The sequence below is a fragment of the Sinohyriopsis cumingii genome, unplaced genomic scaffold (genome assembly GCF_028554795.1).
Source record: "Sinohyriopsis cumingii isolate HCF-2022 unplaced genomic scaffold, ASM2855479v2 utg002879l, whole genome shotgun sequence".
Lineage (NCBI taxonomy): Eukaryota > Metazoa > Mollusca > Bivalvia > Unionida > Unionidae > Sinohyriopsis > Sinohyriopsis cumingii.
This window is the reverse complement of record NW_028316327.1, coordinates 42,501-59,911: the sequence shown is the minus strand read 5'-3', so window position 1 is coordinate 59,911 and position 17,411 is coordinate 42,501. Positions and strand designations below refer to the sequence as shown.

General features: G+C 50.3%; 1 pseudogene; it reads right to left on the bottom strand.

Annotated features, from left to right (window-relative positions):
- On the bottom strand, positions 1-1,103 carry LOC149770014 (small subunit ribosomal RNA; annotated as a pseudogene; the record flags this gene model as incomplete).
- Positions 1,104-17,411: the final 16,308 nt, after the last annotated feature.

Below are 17,411 nucleotides of genomic sequence, written 5' to 3'. Positions count from 1 at the left end.
TTTGGTTTCCCGGAAGCTGCCCGTCGAGTCATTGAAGCAACTCCGGCGGATCGCTGGTTGGCATCGTTTATGGTCAGAACTACGACGGTATCTGATCGTCTTCGAACCTCTGACTTTCGTTCTTGATTAATGAAAACATTCTTGGCAAATGCTTTCGCAGTAGTTCGTCTTACGGCGATCCAAGAATTTCACCTCTAACACCGTAATACGAATGCCCCCGTCCGTCCCTCTTAATCATTACCTCAAGTTCCGAAAACCAACAAAATAGAACCGGGGTCCTATTCCATTATTCCATGCACCATTATCCAGGCTACACGCCTGCTTTGAACACTCTAATTTTTTCAAAGTAAACGTTCTGGCCACTCGAGACACTCAGTCAAGAGCATCAGGAGAAAACCAGGAGGTAGGTCAGGACAGGCAGTGACCACCGCGAGGCAGACCGCCAGCCTGGACCCGAGATCCAACTACGAGCTTTTTAACTGCAACAACTTTAATATACGCTATTGGAGCTGGAATTACCGCGGCTGCTGGCACCAGACTTGCCCTCCAATTGATCCTCGTTAAAGGGTTTAAAGTGTACTCATTCCAATTACGGGGCCTCGAATGAGTCCCGTATTGTTATTTTTCGTCACTACCTCCCCGTGTCGGGAGTGGGTAATTTGCGCGCCTGCTGCCTTCCTTGGATGTGGTAGCCGTTTCTCATGCTCCCTCTCCGGAATCGAACCCTGATTCCCCGTTACCCGTTACAACCATGGTAGGCATCTCACGTACCATCGAAAGTTGATAGGGCAGACATTTGAAAGATACGTCGCCGGCTCGAGGCCATGCGATCGGCACAAAGTTATTCAGATTCACCAGCGGAACCGGCCTCGCGGCCGGATTGGTTTTGGACTAATAAAAGCGCTCTTCCCCGAAGGTCGGAGCTGTGTTCCATGTATTAGCTCTAGAATTGCCACAGTTATCCAAGTAGGATTGTACGATCTAAGGAACCATAACTGATTTAATGAGCCATTCGCAGTTTCACCATGTGAAAGTATGTACTTGGACATGCATGGCTTAATCTTTGAGACAAGCATATGACTACTGGCAGGATCAACCAGATAGCTCACCTGACCTTACCGGTGCGAGGTAAGCGACCGAGGATCGAGCGAAGGGGAGAAACGGTATCCATGCAATATCTGTGTCCAACAGGTACTCATTACGATGCCTTTTCCCTCCCCCACACAACCCAAGGTCTATTGGACCCATCTCCGAACGAATCGGAGTTGCGAGAGCTCACCACACTCGCCTTCCTCTCCAGGTCCCAAGACCTCCTTGGGCACGGACGCCAAGTAGGTCTAGATTTCACCACACGCTGACTAGCTCCCCGTCCAGGGGGCAGTCTTTTACAGGTCTGTCGAGCGAACACAAGCGGAAGCCTACACTCACTGACCGATATAGCTCGAGAGCGATAAACCATTGTGCGTCGGACTGCGATCAGGGAATCACTAAAAAGTGCCTCGCCAGATAATGCAGCCGCTCAGTCGCCACGATATATGTATCGTATAACCACAAAAACCAAGCCGTGTATACCGAACCTGTACAGGCTAGAATCACGGTTCTACCTATACCATGCCAGCCTAGAGCATCGCTCGTCGATGGCTAGCCACAAGGGTACCCTGTACCAAGGAACGTGTCGGTAGGTCAAGCCAGCCTACCGCGACCTAGACGCCTAGGTCGCCAAGCCACGTACCGCCCCAGCTCATCCAAAGCCGACTGCCTAGGGATACCCTGTACCAGCGAGCTTCCCAGGTCAGCCTAGCCGTACTAACCGCCCCAGTATCGACAGTATAGCAGCCTATATTGTAGGCTAGTGAGCTCGGTTCGCAAGGCCGCTATACTTTTCATATATAAATGCTACACCAAAATTTTTGTCCACTTTCAACCGAGCCACCTGAAAACGCATTTTTTTCTATATAATAGTGCCAAATTCTATATGTGGGTAGTTGATCAGAAAATTTTTCGACGTACCCTGTGCCATCGAGCTTCCCAGCCCATTTTCGAACGAAAAGCAACCACGTTCTTGCCTTGCCTGGGAAGGAAAGCATTTCACGGAATGCACCTTCCCTATCGTCCGAAGCCAGCTGCCTAAGGGTACCCTGTACCAGCGAGCGCCTAGACAAGCCTAGCTCAGTGTACCGCCCCAGTACTGTGGTATAGCTCCCGATATCGTAGGCTAGTGTGCTCGGTTCGCAAGGCAGCTATACCACTACTATAGGAATGCTACACCAAAATTTTTGTTCATTTTCAACCGAGCCACCTGAAAATGCATTTTTTTCTATATAATAGTGCCAAATTCTATATGTGGGTAGTTGATCAGAAAATTTTTCGACGTACCCTGTGCCATCGAGCTTCCCAGCCCATTTTCGAACGAAAAGCAACCACGTTCTTGCCTTGCCTGGGAAGGAAAGCATTTCACGGAATGCACCTTCCCTATCGTCCGAAGCCAGCTGCCTAGGGGTACCCTGTACCAGCGAGCGCCTAGACAAGCCTAGCTCAGTGTACCGCCCCAGTACTGTGGTATAGCTCCCGATATCGTAGGCTAGTGTGCTCGGTTCGCAAGGCAGCTATACCACTACTATATGAATGCTACACCAAAATTTTTGTTCATTTTCAACCGAGCCACCTGAAAATGCATTTTTTCCTATATAATAGTGCCAAATACTATATGTGGGTAGTTGGTCAGAATATTTTTCGACGTACCCTGTGCCATCGAGCTTCCCAGCCCATTTTCGAACGAAAAGCAGCCACGTTCTTGCCTTGCCTGGGCTTGCTAGCTACCAAAGAGAGTGTGCCTGCCTCTCTCCCTTCTCGCTTGTCCTGTCCTTGGTAAGCTAGCCTTCGATCGCACCTTGCTAGCTACCAGAGAGAGAGTGTGCCTGCCTCTCTCTCTCTCTCCCTTCTCGCTTGTCCTGTCCTTGGCAAGCTAGCCTTCGATCGGACCTAGCTAGCTACCAGAGAGAGTGTGCCTTCCTCTCTCTCTCCCTTCACGCTTGTCCTGTCCTTGGTAGGCTAGCCTTCGCTCGCACCTAGCTAGCTACCAGAGAGAGAGAGTGTGTGTGTCTGCCTGCCTGCCTGCCTGCCTGCCTTATCGGCCTCTCTCTCTCGTCTCGATTCACTTTCAATCGAGACCATAGGAAACGCATTTTTTCCTATATAATAGTACCAAATACTATGTGTGGGTAGTTGGTCAAAAAGTTGCCAAAAAGGTGCACCTTTTTGAATTCGTTCCGTTTTTACCAAGGGCTTTCTACCACGGCCAAACCCTCGATTCCCCAAGCCTTTCCTCACTCTCTCTCTCTCTCTCTCGCACCTTGCTAGCTACCAGAGAGAGAGAGAGTGTGCCTGCCTCTCTCCCTTCTCGCTTGTCCTGTCCTTGGTAAGCTAGCCTTCGATCGGACCTAGCTAGCTACCAGAGAGAGAGAGAGAGAGTGTGCCTGCCTCTCTCTCTCTCTCCCTTCTCGCTTGTCCTGTCCTAGGTAAGCTAGCCTTCGATCGCACCGTGCTAGCTACCAGAGGGAGAGAGAGAGCGTGCCTGCCTCTCTCTCTCCCTTCACGCTTGTCCTGTCCTTGGTAGGCTAGCCTTCGCTCGCACCTAGCTAGCTACCAGAGAGAGAGAGTGTGTGTGTCTGCCTGCCTGCCTGCCTGCCTGCCTTATCGGCCTCTCTCTCTCGTCTCGATTCACTTTCAATCGAGACCATAGGAAACGCATTTTTTCCTATATAATAGTACCAAATACTATGTGTGGGTAGTTGGTCAAAAAGTTGCCAAAAAGGTGCACCTTTTTGAATTCGTTCCGTTTTTACCAAGGGCTTTCTACCACGGCCAAACCCTCGATTCCCCAAGCCTTTCCTCACTCTCTCTCTCTCTCTCGCACCTTGCTAGCTACCAGAGAGAGAGAGAGTGTGCCTGCCTCTCTCCCTTCTCGCTTGTCCTGTCCTTGGTAAGCTAGCCTTCGATCGGACCTAGCTAGCTACCAGAGAGAGAGAGAGAGAGTGTGCCTGCCTCTCTCTCTCTCTCCCTTCTCGCTTGTCCTGTCCTAGGTAAGCTAGCCTTCGATCGCACCGTGCTAGCTACCAGAGGGAGAGAGAGAGCGTGCCTGCCTCTCTCTCTCCCTTCACGCTTGTCCTGTCCTTGGTAGGCTAGCCTTCGCTCGCACCTAGCTAGCTACCAGAGAGAGAGAGTGTGTGTGTCTGCCTGCCTGCCTGCCTGCCTGCCTTATCGGCCTCTCTCTCTCGTCTCGATTCACTTTCAATCGAGACCATAGGAAACGCATTTTTTCCTATATAATAGTACCAAATACTATGTGTGGGTAGTTGGTCAAAAAGTTGCCAAAAAGGTGCACCTTTTTGAATTCGTTCCGTTTTTACCAAGGGCTTTCTACCACGGCCAAACCCTCGATTCCCCAAGCCTTTCCTCACTCTCTCTCTCTCGCACCTTGCTAGCTACCAGAGAGAGAGAGAGTGTGCCTGCCTCTCTCCCTTCTCGCTTGTCCTGTCCTTGGTAAGCTAGCCTTCGATCGGACCTAGCTAGCTACCAGAGAGAGAGAGAGAGTGTGCCTGCCTCTCTCTCTCTCTCTCCCTTCTCGCTTGTCCTGTCCTAGGTAAGCTAGCCTTCGATCGCACCGTGCTAGCTACCAGAGAGAGAGAGAGCGTGCCTGCCTCTCTCCCTTCTCGCTTGTCCTGTCCTTGGTAAGCTAGCCTTCGATCGGACCTAGCTAGCTACCAGAGAGAGAGAGAGAGAGTGTGCCTGCCTCTCTCTCTCTCTCCCTTCTCGCTTGTCCTGTCCTAGGTAAGCTAGCCTTCGATCGCACCGTGCTAGCTACCAGAGAGAGAGAGAGCGTGCCTGCCTCTCTCTCTCCCTTCACGCTTGTCCTGTCCTTGGTAGGCTAGCCTTCGCTCGCACCTAGCTAGCTACCAGAGAGAGAGAGAGTGTGTGTGTCTGCCTGCCTGCCTTATCGGCCTCTCTCTCTCGTCTCGATTCACTTTCAATCGAGACCATAGGAAACGCATTTTTTCCTATATAATAGTACCAAATACTATGTGTGGGTAGTTGGTCAAAAAGTTGCCAAAAAGGTGCACCTTTTTGAATTCGTTCCGTTTTTACCAAGGGCTTTCTACCACGGCCAAACCCTCGATTCCCCAAGCCTTTCCTCACTCTCTCTCTCTCTCTCGCACCTTGCTAGCTACCAGAGAGAGAGAGAGTGTGCCTGCCTCTCTCCCTTCTCGCTTGTCCTGTCCTTGGTAAGCTAGCCTTCGATCGGACCTAGCTAGCTACCAGAGAGAGAGAGAGAGTGTGCCTGCCTCTCTCTCTCTCTCTCCCTTCTCGCTTGTCCTGTCCTAGGTAAGCTAGCCTTCGATCGCACCGTGCTAGCTACCAGAGAGAGAGAGAGCGTGCCTGCCTCTCTCCCTTCTCGCTTGTCCTGTCCTTGGTAAGCTAGCCTTCGATCGGACCTAGCTAGCTACCAGAGAGAGAGAGAGAGAGTGTGCCTGCCTCTCTCTCTCTCTCCCTTCTCGCTTGTCCTGTCCTTGGTAAGCTAGCCTTCGATCGCACCGTGCTAGCTACCAGAGAGAGAGAGAGAGTGTGCCTGCCTCTCTCTCTCCCTTCTCGCTTGTCCTGTCCTTGGTAGGCTAGCCTTCGCTCGCACCTAGCTAGCTACCAGAGAGAGAGAGAGAGTGTGTGTGTCTGCCTGCCTTATCGGCCTCTCTCTCTCTCTCGTCTCGATTCACTTTCAATCGAGACCATAGGAAACGCATTTTTTCCTATATAATAGTGCCAAATACTATGTGTGGGTAGTTGGTCAAAAAGTTGCCAAAAAGGTGCACCTTTTTGAATTCGTTCCGTTTTTACCAAGGGCTTTCTACCACGGCCAAACCCTCGATTCCCCAAGCCTTTCCTCACTCTCTCTCTCTCGCACCTTGCTAGCTACCAGAGAGAGAGAGAGTGTGCCTGCCTCTCTCCCTTCTCGCTTGTCCTGTCCTTGGTAAGCTAGCCTTCGATCGGACCTAGCTAGCTACCAGAGAGAGAGAGAGAGTGTGCCTGCCTCTCTCTCTCTCTCTCTCCCTTCTCGCTTGTCCTGTCCTAGGTAAGCTAGCCTTCGATCGGACCTAGCTAGCTACCAGAGAGAGAGTGTGCCTGCCTCTCTCCCTTCTCGCTTGTCCTGTCCTTCGTACGCTAGCCTTCGATCGCACCTTGCTAGCTACCAGAGAGAGAGTGTGCCTGCCTCTCTCCCTTCTCGCTTGTCCTGTCCTTGGTAAGCTAGCCTTCGATCGGACCTAGCTAGCTACCAGAGAGAGAGAGAGAGAGTGTGCCTGCCTCTCTCTCTCCCTTCTCGCTTGTCCTGTCCTTGGTAGGCTAGCCTTCGCTCGCACCTAGCTAGCTACCAGAGAGAGAGAGAGTGTGTGTCTGCCTGCCTGCCTGCCTTATCGGCCTCTCTCTCTCGTCTCGATTCACTTTCAATCGAGACCATAGGAAACGCATTTTTTCCTATATAATAGTACCAAATACTATGTGTGGGTAGTTGGTCAAAAAGTTGCCCAAAAGGTGCACCTTTTTGAATTCGTTCCGTTTTTACCAAGGGCTTTCTACCACGGCCAAACCCTCGATTCCCCAAGCCTTTCCTCACTCTCTCTCTCGCACCTTGCTAGCTACCAGAGAGAGAGAGTGTGCCTGCCTCTCTCCCTTCTCGCTTGTCCTGTCCTTAGTAAGCTAGCCTTCGATCGGACCTAGCTAGCTACCAGAGAGAGAGAGTGTGCCTGCCTCTCTCTCTCTCCCTTCTCGCTTGTCCTGTCCTTGGTAAGCTAGCCTTCGATCGCACCTTGCTAGCTACCAGAGAGAGAGAGCGTGCCTGCCTCTCTCCCTTCACGCTTGTCCTGTCCTTGGTAGGCTAGCCTTCGATCGCACCTAGCTAGCTACCAGAGAGAGAGAGTGTGTGTCTACCTGCCTGCCTGCCTTATCGGCCTCTCTCTCTCTCTCGTCTCGATTCACATTCAATCGAGACCATAGGAAACGCATTTTTTCCTATATAATAGTGCCAAATACTATATGTGGGTAGTTAGTTAGGAAAGTTTCAACTTCCTAACCTTACAGACACTACCCAAGCCATATCGCTACTAGAGCGAGAGAGGGTGCCCCTGCCTCTCTCTCTCTCTACCTTTCGCTCTACTCCTAGCACTCCTGGCTAGATCGGCATTGCATGCTGGCTGGGACGACCTATCCAACGAGGGGTCGATCGTCCCGATGCGACCAGGCGATCGGTCGCAACAGGGAAGAAACCAGCTATCGTACTACGTCTCTAATGCAATGTATAGGACCCCAAAATCACTTCTTCCCTATATATAGTGCCAAATTCTATATGGGGGTAGTTGGTCAGGAAAGTTTCAATTTTGAAATCGTGCCTTTGCTACCAACGGCTTTGCACCAAGGGAAAGCCAGGGGTACACAAGGACTAGCGCCACAGTCTCACTTCTCGGTTTTATTTTATTCATTATCTCGGTAACGGATAGGAATTTTTTGATGGGGTTTGCTTTGGCAGATCGGCCATTACGAGAGCTATAAAGCAATGTCAACTGCGAGATTCGAACTCTTCCCTGTTGGTCGGGGCGGTGGGTGCGTCAAAACATATGACTTTTCAAAAAATCGACTTTATGCCGTTTCACTAAATGTTGAATATCTCGGGAACCCCTTGATATTTTTCCATGGGGTTTGCATTGGAATATTGGCCAATGAAAGGTCTAGATTGCTATGTCGGCGGCGGGATTCGAACTCGTGCTAGGTCGTTTTCACAGTGAAAAAACCGATGAACAAATGACTTTTTTGGCAATATCTCCGTAACAAATGGGAATATTTCGACGAGGTTTATGCCGGCAAGTCGGTCTCGATAGCCTGTATCAGAAAATAACAAGTTGCCTGGCACACCTCCTCCCCAATCGTCGGGGCGGTGGGTGCGTCAAAACATATGACTTTTCAAAAAAAATCGACTTTATGCCGTTTCACTAAATGTTGAATATCTCGGGAACCCCTTGATATTTTTCCATGGGGTTTGCATTAGAATATTGGCCAATGAAGGGTCTAGATTGCTATGTCGGCGGCGGGATTCGAACTCGTGCTAGGTCGTTTTCACAGTGAAAAAACCGATGAACAAATGACTTTTTTGGCAATATCTCCGTAACAAATGGGAATATTTCGACGGGGTTTATGTCGGCAAGTCGGCCTCGATAGCCTGTATCAGAAAATATCAAGTTGCCTGGCACACCTCCTCCTCAATCGTCGGGGCGGTGGGTGCGTCAAAACATATGACTTTACAAAAAGTCTTTATGCCGTTTCACTAAACGTTGAATATTTCGGGAACCGCTTGACATTTTTCCATGGGGTTTGCATTGGAATATTGGACAATGAAGGTTCTAGACTGCCATGTCGACGGCGGGATTCGAACTTGTGCTAGGTCGTCCTCACAATTAAAAAACCGATGAAAAGCTACAGTTTCCCCCATATCTCCCGAACGGCTGGGAATATTTTCAAGCGGTTTGCTGCAGCGTGTCGGGGCCACGGGGCCACGTCGGGGAACGGGTGCCACCCGGACGCCACCGGGCGAGGTGGTGTCAAAATGGCGGAAAAACCGTTAGGTTCCTAGAATGAAGTGGTGGAAGGGAACGTCACATTGGCACGTTTCACACCTCGGCAGACGCGCCTGGTCGAGACGAAGACAGAGAGTGCTGGATGATGAAAATCGGTGGAGGTTTGGCCGAGTTAGGGGCTATTTTGTCACCCGGCAGGGGCCACAAAACGACAAAGTCCGAAAAGCTACAGTTTCCCCCATATCTCCCGAACGGCTGGGAATATTTTCAAGCGGTTTGCTGCAGCGTGTCGGGGCCACGGGGCCACGTCGGGGAACGGGTGCCACCCGGACGCCACCGGGCGAGGTGGTGTCAAAATGGCGGAAAAACCGTTAGGTTCCTAGAATGAAGTGGTGGAAGGGAACGTCACATTGGCACGTTTCACACCTCGGCAGACGCGCCTGGTCGAGACGAAGACAGAGAGTGCTGGATGATGAAAATCGGTGCAGGTTTGGCCGAGTTAGGGGCTATTTTGTCACCCGGCAGGGGCCACAAAACGACAAAGTCCGTAAAGCTACAGTTTCCCCCATATCTCCAGAACGGCTGGGAATATTTTCAAGCGGTTTGCTGCAGCGTGTCGGGGCCACGGGGCCACGTCGGGGAACGGGTGCCACCCGGACGCCACCGGGCGAGGTGGTGTCAAAATGGCGGAAAAACCGTTAGGTTCCTAGAATGAAGTGGTGGAAGGGAACGTCACATTGGCACGTTTCACACCTCGGCAGACGCGCCTGGTCGAGACGAAGACATAGAGTGGTAGATGTTGAAAATCGGTGGAGGTTTGGCCGAGTTAGGGGCTATTTTGTCACCCGGCAGGGGCCACAAAACGACCAAGTCCGAAAAGCTACAGTTTCCCCCATATCTCCAGAACGGCTGGGAATATTTTCAAGCGGTTTGCTGCAGCGTGTCGGGGCCACGGGGCCACGTCGGGGAACGGGTGCCACCCGGACGCCACCGGGCGAGGTGGTGTCAAAATGGCGGAAAAACCGTTAGGTTCCTAGAATGAAGTGGTGGAAGGGAACGTCACATTGGCACGTTTTACACCTCGGCAGACGCGCCTGGTCGAGACGAAGACATAGAGTGGTAGATGTTGAAAATCGGTGGAGGTTTGGCCGAGTTAGGGGCTATTTTTCACCCATGCCACAATAGTCAAGGTCAAGGTAGGGAGCGTGGGAAAATAGTGTTTTTCTCCCAAGCGTGGAAAGATATGTTAAAGTTTGACCCACCGGCGCCTAGGTCTGGATGAGTCGCACCTGCCTGTGTTATCCCCGTGCATGTCGCTGTGTCCGTTCGTGCGTACGCCTTCGCATAGCAAACGCTTCGGTGCCAAGTCGGTAGCTTAAAGTTGGTTTTCTCCGAAAGCCTATGAGCGATCTTAAGGTGCGACCCATCGGCAGATGGGCCTCGACGAGACGCAGCTGGCAGTGAAAACCCCATGGATCTCGGCTGGTCCGATCGTCCGTAAGTCAAAGAAAACGAATGCAATGGAATTCGCAATGGTCAGCTCGCTGCGAGAATCGGATTATTTTTTTTCCTGGCCAAACGGGTGGACCAATGGGCAATTGCAAGACGTCATTCGATCTGGCGTGACGAGAGGCGTCTTGGAAAAAAAAATAAGTCCATTGGACCTGTACGTTCGTCCGTAATGGTGAGAAAACCGATTTTTGGAACCCCCCTCCAATGTTAAAGTGAAAATGTCCATTAAAAAAAGTTTTCTCGCCGACGGGTAGAGGTATTGTCCCGTGTCGTGGTTCGACCGCTCGGGCCCGACGAGACGCGTCTGCCGGTGCCAGGCACGGTCGAGTAGGCGTGTCCGTTCGTCCGTGCGCTCTGGAAAACGTTTTCAGCCGCGCCGAACCATACGAGTGCGAAGTTGGCTTAAATCGAGTTTGCTCGAAAAGTAATGGACCGATTTTGACATGCGACCTACCGACAGGTCGGTCTCGGCAAGACACGTCGGACGGTGTGAAAGACATGGAATTCCCATCGTCCGTTCGTCCGTCCGGGGAAGAAAACGGGCCCGTTGATGTCAATGTCGGAAGCGGGCGACATTGGGTCGAAGCGAGTTTTGAGCATCGCCACTTAAAGGTATGTTGCCATGCCCTACGTCGTAAGATGGGCCTGGAAGAGCCGCATCTGGTGGTGCAAACCGCATGAAAATCGGCTTGTCCGTTCGTCCGTGCGACCCGTCCACGTGCATGTCGCTGGAGCGCGACATGGGGTTGAAGCGAGTTTTCAGCATCGCCACTTGGCAGGATGTTGACGAGCCATACGTCGGACGATGGGCCTGGAGAAGACGCATCTGTGCGTGCAAACCCCGTGAAAATCTGCTGGTCCGTTCGTCCGTACGGCTGAGAAAATGCGTAGTTCAAGGTCAAGGTCGGGAGCGTGGGAAAAAAATGGCTTGGGTGCAGTTTTCTCTGGAACGGCAAGAGCTATCTTGAAGTGGGAAGCACCGGCACATCGGCCCGGACGAGTCGCATCTGCCTGCGAAAAGGGCATTTGAATCACCGTGTCCGTTCGTGTGCAGGACGAGGAAAATGAATGGTTTGACTGTTGCGGAGAAGACGGATCCGTACTTGGAGTTAGTACGTGATTTACGCTGGCGCACAAAGAGAGATATGAATACCAAGAAGAAGAAGAAGAAGAAGAAGAAGAAGAAGAAGAAGAAGAAAAAATTAGAAAATAAAAATAACAAAGAAGAAGAAGAAGGAAGGCGGGAAGAAAGAACATAATAATAATAATAATAATAATAATAATAATAATAATAATAATAATAAAACCCGCAATACAAGGTGATTTTGTACGATACTATTTAAAACACTTTATGGAAGCGTTCGATTGTCGTTTCTATGCATAAATTTGGCAATTGTAATCCATTCCACTGCATTTTTCATGATGGGAAAATATTGTCCCACTTGGGCAAAGATTGGCCCAAAATCTACCTGGCATTGGAAGCACTTGGCTTCATTCACCTTAGGACTCCAGCGTTACCTTGTCGTACAGACAATATTGTGTAGGCATGTTTGTCCAATTCCTTGGTTCGACATTAAAATCACTTCATACAAACAATATAAGTGATTTCGTCCAATTGCGCTCTTTGACAAATTTCAAAATTGTGTGCAATTCGATCATGTGGCATTGATAAACACTTTACAGAAGCGTTTAATTATGTTCTGTCTGCATGAAGTTGGCATTTTCCATGATGGGAAATATTTGTCCAAAACCTACATGTTATCTGGCTTTGAGCCCCCCCCCAAAATTGCCAAGAAAAGTAGCAAAATGTGGCCAAAAACCTACGTTATTGGGTTTGGGGCAAAAATTTGCACAACAATGTTCCGAAAAGTGGCCAAAAACCTACCTAAACTTTTCTGAGACACGCTCGACAGTGTCTTCTTTCCGCACGGTTTGTGTCAAGCCCGTTCCCTTGGCTGTGACGGGAACAAATAAATTTAAAAAAAAAAAAAAACAAAGGAAAAAAAAAAAAAAGAAAAGAAAAGAAAAGAAAAGAAAAAATCGTATCTGTAGAACGGTAAAAGATATTCTCATGCGGTTTGCGTTGGCTGCTGCGTCCTAGACAGAGCTATTATGTCTCTCTGTATGTATGTATGTATGTATGTATGTATGTATGTATGTATGTATGTATGTATGTATGCAAATCAATAAATAACCAAGTCCAACAAAACCCATTTCTTCCATGCAAGTGTAAAGTTTCGAAAAATTGAAAGCTTAGGAATAGAGCGACGTGCCATATGTCGGCAGATCGGGCTCGAAGAGACGACTCTGTTAGAGCAAACCGCACGTCAATAGCCCTGTCCGTTCGTCCGTACGCTTCGAGAAACCGACCGTTTCTAGGTAAAACGCGGCTTAAAGTTCCTTTCCTCCGGAAGGGCAAGAGCTAGGTAGACGTGCGACCCAGGGCCAGATTGGTCTTGAAGAGACGCGTCAGGCAGTGAAAACCCCACGAAAATCGGACTGTCCGTTCGCCCGCCATTGGAAGAAAACCGATTCCTTCCATGCAAGTGTGAAGTTTCGAAAAATTGAAAGCTTAGGAATAGAGCGACGTGCCATATGTCGGCAGATCGGGCTCGACGAGGCCACTGTGCTAGAGCAAACCGAACGTCGATAGCCCTGTCCGTTCGTCCGTTCGCTTCGAAAAACCGACCGTTTTTAGGTGAAACGCGGCGTAAAGTTCCTTTTCTCGGGAGGGGCAAGAGCTAGGTGGACGTGCCACCCACGGCCAGATTGGCCTTGAAGAGACGCGTCTGGCAGTGAAAACCCCACGAAAATCGGACAGTCCGTTCGTCCGTGCGACCATGAAAAGCCGAAGGTCAAGGTCGTTGCCATCACGGCATTCCGTTGGTTCGGTATCTTCACTCGAATACCTATATCTTTCGAACGCTCGAAGATATTTTCGTGCGGTTTGCTGCGGCTGATGGGTCTGAGAAAGACCTATCCGTCGATGCCTTGCGCTGGAAGATGGCTTCATCCTGGACGAGGCGGTGGCCATTTCAGCGAGAGACGAAAGTAATGGGAAAATAACAAGTAACCGACTTCGCTCGGGAAGCAATTTATCGGCACTCTTGCTAGAAAATTCGTGTCTCTAAAACGGCGAAAGATATTCTCGTGCGGTTTGCGGTGGCGGCTGCGTCCTAGAGAGAGCTATCCACGCATGCCTTGCCGAGCGAGATGGCTTCAAAGATGGCTTCGTGATGGCCGTTCAGGCACAGGCAGAAATCACTGGAGGGGGGGATAGACACACAAAACTCGCTCGGTATGCAATTTATCGGCACACTTGCTAGAAAATTCGTGTCTCTAAAACGGCGAAAGATATTCTCGTGCGGTTTGCGGTGGCGGCTGCGTCCTAGACAGAGCTATCCACGCATGCCTTGCCGAGCGAGATGGCTTCAAAGATGGCTTCGTGATGGCCGTTCAGGCACAGGCAGAAATCACTGGAGGGGGGGATAGACACACAAAACTCGCTCGGTATGCAATTTATCGGCACACTTGCTAGAAAATTCGTGTCTCTAAAACGGCGAAAGATATTCTCGTGCGGTTTGCGGTGGCGGCTGCGTCCTAGACAGAGCTATCCACGCATGCCTTGCCGAGCGAGATGGCTTCAAGGATGGCTTCGTGATGGCCGTTCAGGCACAGGCAGAAATCACTGGAGGGGGGGATAGACACACAAAACTCGCTCGGGAAGCAATTTATCGGCACACTTGCTAGAAAATTCGTATCTCTAAAACGGCGAAAGATATTCTCGTGCGGTTTGCGGTGGCGGCTGCGTCCTAGAGAGAACTATCCACGCATGCCTTGCCGAGCGAGATATATATATATATATATATATATATATATATATATATATATATATATATATATATATATTCACACACACACACACACAAAGACACACACACACACACACACACACACACACACACACACACACACACACACACACACACACACACACACACACACACATCAATTAATAACTAAGTCCAACGTTGGTTTTAGTTACTTCGCTTCCAAGGGCTTTGCACCAAGGGAATGTCAGGGGTACACAAGGCCTAGCGCCGACGGCGGGAGGTATTATCAAATGTCAGATGCCAAAAGATCTGTCTTGAATAGACGCGTCGGCCTGTGCCAAATATATCTTAATGGCTGCGTCCGTTCGTCCGCCATCGGGAGAAAACCGTTTTCTTCCATGCAAGTGTGAAGTTTCGAAAAATTGAAATCTTTGGAATATAGCGACGTGCCACATGTCGGCAGATCGGGCTCGAAGAGACGACTCTGTTAGAGCAAACCGCACGTCAATAGCCCTGTCCGTTCGTCCGTACGCTTCGAGAAACCGACCGTATCTAGGTAAAACGCGGCTTAAAGTTCCTTTCCTCCGGAAGGGCAAGAGCTAGGTGGACGTGCGACCCAGGGCCAGATTGGTCTTGAAGAGACGCGTCAGGCAGTGAAAACCCCACGAAAATCGGACTGTCCGTTCGCCCGCCATTGGAAGAAAACCGATTCCTTCCATGCAAGTGTGAAGTTTCGAAAAATTGAAAGCTTAGGAATAGAGCGACTTGCCATATGTCGGCAGATCGGGTTCGACGAGGCCACTGTGCTAGAGCAAACCGAAGGTCGATAGCCCTGTCCGTTCGTCCGTACGCTTCGAAAAACCGACCGTTTTTAGGTGAAACGCGGCGTAAAGTTCCTTTTCTCGGGAGTTGGAAGAGCTAGGTGGACGTGCGACCCACGGCCAGATTGGCCTTGAAGAGACGCGTCTGGCAGTGAAAACCCCACGAAAATCGGACTGTCCGTTCGTCCGTGCGACCATGAAAAGCCGAAGGTCAAGGTCGTTGCCATCACGGCATTCCGTTGGTTCGGTATCTTCACTCGAATACCTATATCTTTCGAACGCTCGAAGATATTTTCGTGCGGTTTGCTGCGGCTGATGGGTCTGAGAAAGACCTATCCGTCGATGCCTTGCGCAGGAAGATGGCTTCATCCTGGACGAGGCGGTGGCCATTTCAGCGAGAGACGAAAGTAATGGGAAAATAACAAGTAACCGACTTCGCTCGGGAAGCAATTTATCGGCACTCTTGCTAGAAAATTCGTGTCTCTAAAACGGCGAAAGATATTCTCGTGCGGTTTGCGGTGGCGGCTGCGTCCTAGAGAGAGCTATCCACGCATGCCTTGCCGAGCGAGATGGCTTCAAAGATGGCTTCGTGATGGCCGTTCAGGCACAGGCAGAAATCACTGGAGGGGGGGATAGACACACAAAACTCGCTCGGTATGCAATTTATCGGCACACTTGCTAGAAAATTCGTGTCTCTAAAACGGCGAAAGATATTCTCGTGCGGTTTGCGGTGGCGGCTGCGTCCTAGACAGAGCTATCCACGCATGCCTTGCCGAGCGAGATGGCTTCAAAGATGGCTTCGTGATGGCCGTTCAGGCACAGGCAGAAATCACTGGAGGGGGGGATAGACACACAAAACTCGCTCGGTATGCAATTTATCGGCACACTTGCTAGAAAATTCGTGTCTCTAAAACGGCGAAAGATATTCTCGTGCGGTTTGCGGTGGCGGCTGCGTCCTAGACAGAGCTATCCACGCATGCCTTGCCGAGCGAGATGGCTTCAAGGATGGCTTCGTGATGGCCGTTCAGGCACAGGCAGAAATCACTGGAGGGGGGGATAGACACACAAAACTCGCTCGGGAAGCAATTTATCGGCACACTTGCTAGAAAATTCGTATCTCTAAAACGGCGAAAGATATTCTCGTGCGGTTTGCGGTGGCGGCTGCGTCCTAGAGAGAACTATCCACGCATGCCTTGCCGAGCGAGATATATATATATATATATATATATATATATATATATATATATATATATATATATATATATATATATATATATATATTCACACACACACACACACAAAGACACACACACACACACACACACACACACACACACACACACACACACACACACACACACACACACACACACACACACACACACACACATCAATTAATAACTAAGTCCAACGTTGGTTTTAGTTACTTCGCTTCCAAGGGCTTTGCACCAAGGGAATGTCAGGGGTACACAAGGCCTAGCGCCGACGGCGGGAGGTATTATCAAATGTCAGATGCCAAAAGATCTGTCTTGAATAGACGCGTCGGCCTGTGCCAAATATATCTTAATGGCTGCGTCCGTTCGTCCGCCATCGGGAGAAAACCGTTTTCTTCCATGCAAGTGTGAAGTTTCGAAAAATTGAAATCTTTGGAATATAGCGACGTGCCACATGTCGGCAGATCGGGCTCGAAGAGACGACTCTGTTAGAGCAAACCGCACGTCAATAGCCCTGTCCGTTCGTCCGTACGCTTCGAGAAACCGACCGTATCTAGGTAAAACGCGGCTTAAAGTTCCTTTCCTCCGGAAGGGCAAGAGCTAGGTGGACGTGCGACCCAGGGCCAGATTGGTCTTGAAGAGACGCGTCAGGCAGTGAAAACCCCACGAAAATCGGACTGTCCGTTCGCCCGCCATTGGAAGAAAACCGATTCCTTCCATGCAAGTGTGAAGTTTCGAAAAATTGAAAGCTTAGGAATAGAGCGACTTGCCATATGTCGGCAGATCGGGCTCGACGAGGCCACTGTGCTAGAGCAAACCGAAGGTCGATAGCCCTGTCCGTTCGTCCGTACGCTTCGAAAAACCGACCGTTCTTAGGTGAAACGCGGCGTAAAGTTCCTTTTCTCGGGAGTTGGAAGAGCTAGGTGGACGTGCGACCCACGGCCAGATTGGCCTTGAAGAGACGCGTCTGGCAGTGAAAACCCCACGAAAATCGGACTGTCCGTTCGTCCGTGCGACCATGAAAAGCCGAAGGTCAAGGTCGTTGCCATCACGGCATTCCGTTGGTTCGGTATCTTCACTCGAATACCTATATCTTTCGAACGCTCGAAGATATTTTCGTGCGGTTTGCTGCGGCTGATGGGTCTGAGAAAGACCTATCCGTCGATGCCTTGCGCAGGAAGATGGCTTCATCCTGGACGAGGCGGTGGCCATTTCAGCGAGAGACGAAAGTAATGGGAAAATAACAAGTAACCGACTTCGCTCGGGAAGCAATTTATCGGCACTCTTGCTAGAAAATTCGTATCTCTAAAACGGCGAAAGATATTCTCGTGCCGTTTGCGGTGGCGGCTGCGTCCTAGACAGAGCTATCCACGCATGCCTTGCCGAGCGAGATGGCTTCAAGGATGGCTTCGTGAT